The following is a 7,947-nucleotide window of genomic DNA, read 5'->3' as shown; positions in this document are numbered from 1 at the left end:
GGGCCTGGCGGCGCTGGGGCCGTCCGCTGGGCCACGGGCCGGGGGGCGGGGCTTTCCGGAAAGACAGCGGAGGGCCTGCCCCAGTTAACTTGGGTGCGCCGTGGAATTAAGGGTGAAGTTTTGTGATTATGTTTAACTTTTCCATTGTCCTACTTAGAGTTTAGCACAGTGGTTATTTAAATAGGACAAACGTGGGCTCGAACTCTGCCACTGTTGCTCTGTCCATTCGGAATCCTAGACCAGTCACTTCTCTTTTTGAGCTTCGTATTTCTCATTTTTGAATTGGAGATCATTGTATCTACCTGGCAGGGCTGTCAGGAGGATTAATAGCATATCTAAAACACTTAGCATTGTGCCGGACACATAATGAGGGCTCAATAAATATTAGCCATTGTTAAGATTAATAAAAACTGAGGGGCTGCACAATATGGGGGAAAGAGCTGACGAAGATTCTCTGGTTGATTGAATTCTTACCCAGGCTCTCCTGAACTTTGTCAGCTGAGCCTGACTTTTGGACTTGTCATGTTTGTCCCTGCATTGTCCAATTTTAGCTAGAATCCTGCTGAGTCAGTTTAACCAGAGCCCCCCACACTCCATATCTGATTGGATTCCTCATCCTCCACCATCCTGGTGATGTATGATTACCCTGGCCCGGTCAGTTTAGCTGGAATCTGCCTCTCCCCTGACGTTTCGTCCTAATGATTTTCCATCTACTAATTCCCACTCTGCTCTTGGCTGTAAATCCCCACTTGCCTGTGCATGTTCGGAGTTGAACCCCATCTCCCTCCCCCACTGCAGTGCTTTCTATACAGATTGAAATAGTCCCTCCTTGAATAGTCTTCCTTACTGCGTCTTTGAATAATTTTTTCTTTAACAGCTCCTAATCTTTCAGTCCTCAGCGTATCTACCACACTTCACCTCTTACAGTGTCAAGCAATTTCCAAAATGTTGTAACAAATGTGGCTAATGTGAAAGTTAACAAATAGATTCAGGGTTGGCCCTGTGGCACGTAGTGATTAAGGTCGCATGGTCAGCTTTGGGCCCAGGGTTCTCCTGTTCAGATCCTGGGCACAGACATACACACTGCTCATCAAGCCACGCTGTGGTGGAGATCCACATGCAACATAGAGGAAGATTGGCACATGTGTTAGCTCAGGGCCAATCTTCCTCAAGCTGAAAGGGGAAGATTGGCAACAGATGTTAGCTCTGGGCCAGTCTTCCTCACCAAAAAAAGAAGATTCAAAACTGATTCAGAAAAGTCCAGGGAAAGACAATGAGAGAGTCATCTATAAGAAGCCAGAGAGGAAGCACTGTTACTTCCAGGAGAGTCACCTACTACAATACATATACTTAGAATGATTTTGTCAAATAGCTTTTTTGCCTAGTAACTCCTTTCCTTCCCCTAGCACCCCAGTGCCCCCGCCCCCCCTCCCACCCGGCCGTGGATTTTTGGAATTTAGAGTATCAGGCAGGAGGTAGATTGTAAAGACAAATACAAATTAAAAATAAAAGCCTTAATTATCCCAGTTTAAAATAAGAGAGTTCCCTTCTCTCCGTTTTCTTTGAGCATTTACTTTAGAAAACTTGTAAGTACTTTCTCTTCTCTCTTGAAATGTATATAAATCCTTCAGAAGACTAGGTAGGTCTTTTGTGAACTTTATTCTCAAGGACGGGGAGCCCTCTTTTTGAAATGTAAACATCAAGGGAGCTGACACTCCTGTCTCCAAGCTTCTGTGGGAGGGTAGGAGCCTGAGAGGTACCTCCTTCTCAGTTGCAAAACTACCTCTGGTCATAAAGATAGGAGAAGTTTGTTACTCCTCTGGATGAAGCCGAGGAGCTAACACAGAGAGAATCCCCGATTACCAGGTAAAGTCAGGAAGAACTCTGTGTGACAAATGGTGCTATCAAGTCCTCTTACTTATCGTTTATCTTGAGAACACGTGTGTAATGGGGTGTGCTGCCCGGCTATATAAGGGGGTGGGATTCCTTTCTGTCTATGCAATCTCTTAGCCGATTGTATTACATATTGCCTTCTAGTTTAATGCTCATTCATAATAAAAGTGTTTTCTTTCCCGAGGAAGTTTTGCCCTGAGCTAACATCTGTGCCAATCTTCCTATGTGGGACGCCGCCACAGCATGGCTTGATGAGTGGTGTGTAGGTCGGTGCCCAGGATCTGGGCCTTTGAACCCCGGGCCACTGAAGCAGAGCATGCGAACTTAATCAGTATGCCACCAGGCCAGCCCCCAAAAGTGTTTTCTTTTTCTATGACCTTTGTGGAGATTTGTGAGCTGGGAGAAGATTTTGGTTTTAGTTATATTTCCCCAACAAGATATATCATTAACTTCGTTTACATGTGAGGAAATTGAGACTCAGACAACCCACAATCACATAGCTACTGTGATGGAGACCTGATTCAAATTTGGGTCTCTGTTTCTGAAGCCAGGGCTGTGTCCATGGTGCTTTGTGGCAAATAATGCAGCCACCCTAGAGGTTGGCACAACACAGAAGAAAAACAATCTGAATGTTAGAGATAGGAGTATAGTGAGCACAAATCTCAAACCACAAATGCAGGTGTACAAGAAATGTAGCCTTAGTCCTGTTTAGATTCCCAATTTAACTTTAAGCCCTCATTTTGCCAAGTATCTTGAGCTTGCTCTCAGTCAATCACGGTCTCCCCTACTGTCCTCAGTATTGCATCTAAATTCCAAGGGTTGCATGATGCCAAGGCATGGACTGTGGTGAGGGCCCTCTGTGCGGACTTCTGTGCACATTAGTATCCACATTCTTGGCCGTGGTCCCTGTGTGTTCAGTCATCATTCACTGCTGTGTACTCTCCCACCACCAAGCCTCATTGGGCTTGTGGCACCCCCTGTCTCCTTTGTGCCTGAAACGTGTGTTGGGGAATTCTGTGCCCACCTCCTGAGTGCCAGGCTAGGGGATGAGAAGACCTCTGCTGTGCTGGCTGTGTCAGGCCACTTGACTGTTTCTGCTCCACAGGCTGGACACAGAGAACCCCGGGTTCTGCCCTTTCCCTGAGCACAGGTCCTCTCCACTCACAGGTTGTCCAAACCCACTTGGGGTTTCTGTTTACCCACCCCCAACACAGCCCTGCCGCCTGGCAGGAAGCAGAGTCTCCTCAGGAGCGCACCCCTGCCTCTCCAACTGTTCCCCTCCAGACTGCTTCTCTCTCCAGGCTGGAGGGACTTCTCTCATTAGAGAGGCTTGGGTGGGATGGGAAACCATCTCTGACTCACCAGACAGTCTCTCTACCCTAAATCTCCTCACACAAAGCCCTTTGTAATCCCAAATGCCCCCACTTTTGCAACCCCAAACCCTTTTCTCTCAAAGCACTTGCTCTGTGAGGAGGTTCCCAAATGACTCAGAGATCAAGAATTGGCACCTTTCTTTCTCTTTGCCTTTTGCTCTATCATCTCATCCTGGGACTATAGTGGGAGGGGGAATAGGATTTGCAGCCCATATTGGTGGGGAGAGCACATATCAGTAAGTGGATCAAAATATCATCCTACCCAGGGAGTGATCTAAATATTTAACCACCTGTATAGAGTGGCTGCTAACCAGTTAGAAGAGGCCACACAGACCAGTTAGAGTGGACACCAGCTAGAAACAAGGATAGCCAAACCAGTGCAAACTAGCTTAATATCAGCCTTGATTTCATCACAAAGTCATATAGAGGGATGCGAAGTGTATGTGCTGTGTGGCCTTGAGTAAGTTGCTTGACATATCTGAGCCTTTATCTAGCCACTTTGACCTCCTCTTGCTCTTCTTTTGTCTTCCTCTAGGCTTTGGGTTCTCCAGACTCCATCTGTGGCCTTGGTTCTCCTTCTACACATTCTCCCCAGACAAGCTCATCTGCTCCCCAGGCTGAGTCCACCACCTTGGTGAAGTGTCACAAGTGTTGGAAGAAAGGGAGAGACAAATCTGGGTGGAGGTGGAGGCAAGAAGGTGGGGAGAGGGTGGGTGGCAAAGAAGAGACTAACCACCTCTGCCCATGGAGGCGAGGAAACCTGTACCAAGTCAGGATCATGTGAGCTGCACCTTGAATCACGAGTCTGATTTCTCCAGAAAAAAAGAGGTGGAAGGGAGCTGAAGCGGGCAGGAGAGCGTGTAGACATGATTGGAGTTCGTCCATTGTTTCATCCCTGACACCACGCTGCTTCTTTAATTGTCTTTTCTCCTTACTATTCAGCACAACTTAAAAAAGAGAGAGAGAGAGAACTTAAAACTCTACTGTCATCGATTCCCCGTGTTCCCATGTAAAAGTATTATTCTCAGAATGTTAAAAATATAAAACAGACCTCCACTCGTAATTATGGCTTAGTAGAAAGGACTGGGTTTAACCCTCGGTGATAAACAACTAGAAAACTGGGCAAAACACATAAATTAAGTCTTTGCAGACATTGGACAACAAGCAGCATAGGGCTAGGACACATGAGGAAAGGGAAACTAACTGGTGAGTCCTGGAACTGCCCTGGCTTGATGCATGGAGGCAATTTGTGGACCACGGTTCCAGAGAGGGGAGCTCGCAGAGAGGCTGGTGGTCTCCAGGAGACAAGGAGGTGGAGAAGTCTGGCAGCTGGAAGTTGTGGAGTGTGGTTCTGGAAAGGAGGGAGCTGTGCAGAGAAAGAGCTCTAGAAATCTGTGTGGAGTTCCTTTGAGTTTTTGCCGAGTATGTGACCTGCATGTGTAGAGTAAAGCCCCACAAAGACAGAACAACCAGCGAATTGTAAGCTGAAAAGTTCCCAGAGTCCACACAGGGAAAGATGTTCAAGCTCTGAGCAGCCAGCGTAAATTCCTCAGTGACAACTCGGGGCAAGCAGTGGAAACCCCTGAGGGGGCGTGCTGTGGCAATAAGTCTAAACTACCCCTGGAGGGAAAGCTAATCTACATCTGTGAACCTACATCGCTAACCCAGAGAAACTTTAAAACAAGCCTCAGACAGAAATCAGCAAGGACGCTGAAGAACCAACATCACCTTCAGCTAACTGGACCTAGTTGGCATTTGTACAAAACTCTGCCCAACGACAGCAGAGTACACACACTTATCCTGTGACCGTGAACAAACACCAAGATCGACCATATCCAGGGCCATAAAACAAACTGCAACAAATTTAAAAGAACTGAAATCATACAGTGTGTTCTCTGACCACAGTGCAATCAAACTAGAAACTAACAGGAAGATAAGAAAATCTCCAAATACTTAGAAACTAAACAACACAGTTCTAAGTACTATATTTAAAAAATATATTTTCAAGAGAAAAAAAGGATAGATTGAACTGAATGAAAATGAAAGTACAACATTTAAGAATTTGTGGGACACAGCTAAAGCCGTGCAGAGAGGGAAATTTATAGCACCAAGTGCATTAGAGAAGGGGGAAAGTCTCAAAGAATAAGAGAAAATCTCCAGGATCCAAGGTTTGGCATTCTTAGACATGACATCAAAAGCATGATCCTTAAAAGAAAAAAATTTGATAAATTGCAATTCTTCACAGTTAGAAACTTTTGCTCTGTGAGAGACTCTGTTAAGAGGATGAAAAGGCAAGCTACAGATTGGGAGAAAATATTTGCAAATATCTAGAAAAATTACTTGCAGCCACAATATATAAAATTTGACATTAAAAAAACAAACAATACAGTTAGAAATTTGGCAAAAGACATTTCACTGAAGAAGATATGCCAAATGAACACATGAAAAGATATTCAAGATCACTGGCCTTTAGGGGAAAATGAACAAAGATTTCAATGAGCTATCATCACACACCTGTCAATGTACTGGTCTGCTTGGGCTGCCACCACAAAGTAGCACAGACTGAGGGCTTAACCGACAGAAGTTTGTTTTCTTGCATTTGGAGGCTGGAAGCCCAAGATCAAGGTGCCAGCACATTTGGTTTCTGGTGAGGGCTCTCTTCCTGGCCTGTAGATGGCTGCCTTCTCACTGTCGCCTCCCATGGCCTTTCCTTGGTGTGTGTGGCAGACAGAGATCTCTGGTGCCTCTTCCGAGGAGGATATTAATCCTATTGGATCAAAGCCCCACCTTTATGACCTCATTTAACCTTAATCACCTCCTAAAGACCCTATCTCCAACTACAGTCACACTGGAGGTTAGGCCTCCAACATATGAATTTGGCAGGGCATGGGGGAAACATACAATTCAGTGCATAGCAATCAGAATGGCTAAAATTAAAAAACAGTGGCAATACCAAATACTGGTAAAAATGCAGAGAAACTGGGTCTCTCATACATTACTGGTAGGAATGTAAAATGGTATAGCCACTCTGGAAAATGGTTTGTCACTGTCTTAACAAACTAAACGTGTGCTTTCAACATTACTCAACAGTCATGCTCCTGGGCACTTATCCCAGAGAAATGAAAACTCAAGTCCACACAACCTATACATAAATGTGAATAACGGCTTTATTTATAATAACCAAAAGCTGGAAATAACTCAAATGTCCTCCAATAGGTGAATGGTTAAACAAACTGCTATGGTTTGTTTAAATGGTTGAATAAGCATCCATACTATGGAATACTAGTCAGCAATATGAAGAAATGAACCATTGATACACACAACAACTTAGATGGATCTCAAGGGCATCACACTGCATGAAAAGAGGCAACCTCAGAAGGTTACCAACTGTATGGTTCCATACATATGACATTTTGAAACGGCATAAGTATAGAAATGGAAAACAAATTACTCATTGCCAGGAGTTTGGGATGGGCATGGGGGGCAGGACAATAGAGGGGTAATGTGAGAGAGATCTTTGTGGAATAGTTTTGCATCTTGATTGCAATGGTGATTACATGAATCTACATGTGTGATAAAACGGCATAGAACTATACACACACATTTTATCATTCTAAATATCCTGGTTTTGATAGTTATGGAAGACATAGCCATGGAAACTGGGTGAAGGATACAGGGATCTCCTGGTTCTATTTTTGCAATTTCCTATGAATCTGTAATAATTTTGAAGTTAAAAAATTTGTCTCAAAGAGATCAAACAGATCCACAAGTAACAACTTCCAACACACTTTAAAGGAAGACAACAAAGTCCAGATATTCAACAAATAACACCCACAATGTCCTGCATCCAATCAAGAATTAGTAGACATGCCAAAAAGCAGAAAAATTTGGCCCATAACTAGGAAAAAAATCAGTGAATAGAAACAGATGCAGAAATGCCCGAGGTGCTGAAACTAGCAGACAAGAACATTAAAGCAGCCTTATAATTATTCCCAACCATTGCATGAACATAGTGAGAAGAGAAATCAATGAAATCAAAAGCAGAGTCTTTAGAAAAATCAACAAAATTGATAAAACTCGAACTAGACTAATCAGGAAAGTAAGAGAGAAGACACAAACTACCAATATCAAAAATGAAAAAGAGGATATCACTATATATCATAAAAGCATTAAAAGAATAATAAGAGGGCTTAAATGAAATGGACAAATTCCTTGAAAGATGCAAATTAACAAAACTGACTTAAGAAGAGATAGAAATTAGAACAGTCTTATACCAAGTAAAGAACTTGAATTATTATTTTTGAAAGTTCCCATAAAGAAAATTCTAGGCCCAGATAGTTTCCCTATCTATCAAACATTTTAGGAAGAAATAATGGCAGTTCTGTACAAAATCTTTCAGAAAAATAGAGAAGTAATAAACACCTTCCAATACACTTTATAAGCCCAGTGTTACTAAAAAAACTAGACAAAATCATTGGAAGAAAAGAAAACTAAAGACAAATATCCCTCCTGAACAGAGACAAAAAGTCCTTAACAAAATATTAAGAAATCAAATCCAGCAATATATAAAAATAATAATATATTTGATCAAGTGGAGTTTATCTGAGAAATACAAGGTTTATTCAACATTTGAAAATCCATCAATGCAATTCACCATATTAATAGAATAAAGGTTAAAAAA

The sequence above is a fragment of the Equus przewalskii genome, chromosome 10, assembly GCF_037783145.1.
Source record: "Equus przewalskii isolate Varuska chromosome 10, EquPr2, whole genome shotgun sequence".
NCBI lineage: Eukaryota > Metazoa > Chordata > Mammalia > Perissodactyla > Equidae > Equus > Equus przewalskii.
This window is presented reverse-complemented; position numbering follows the sequence as displayed.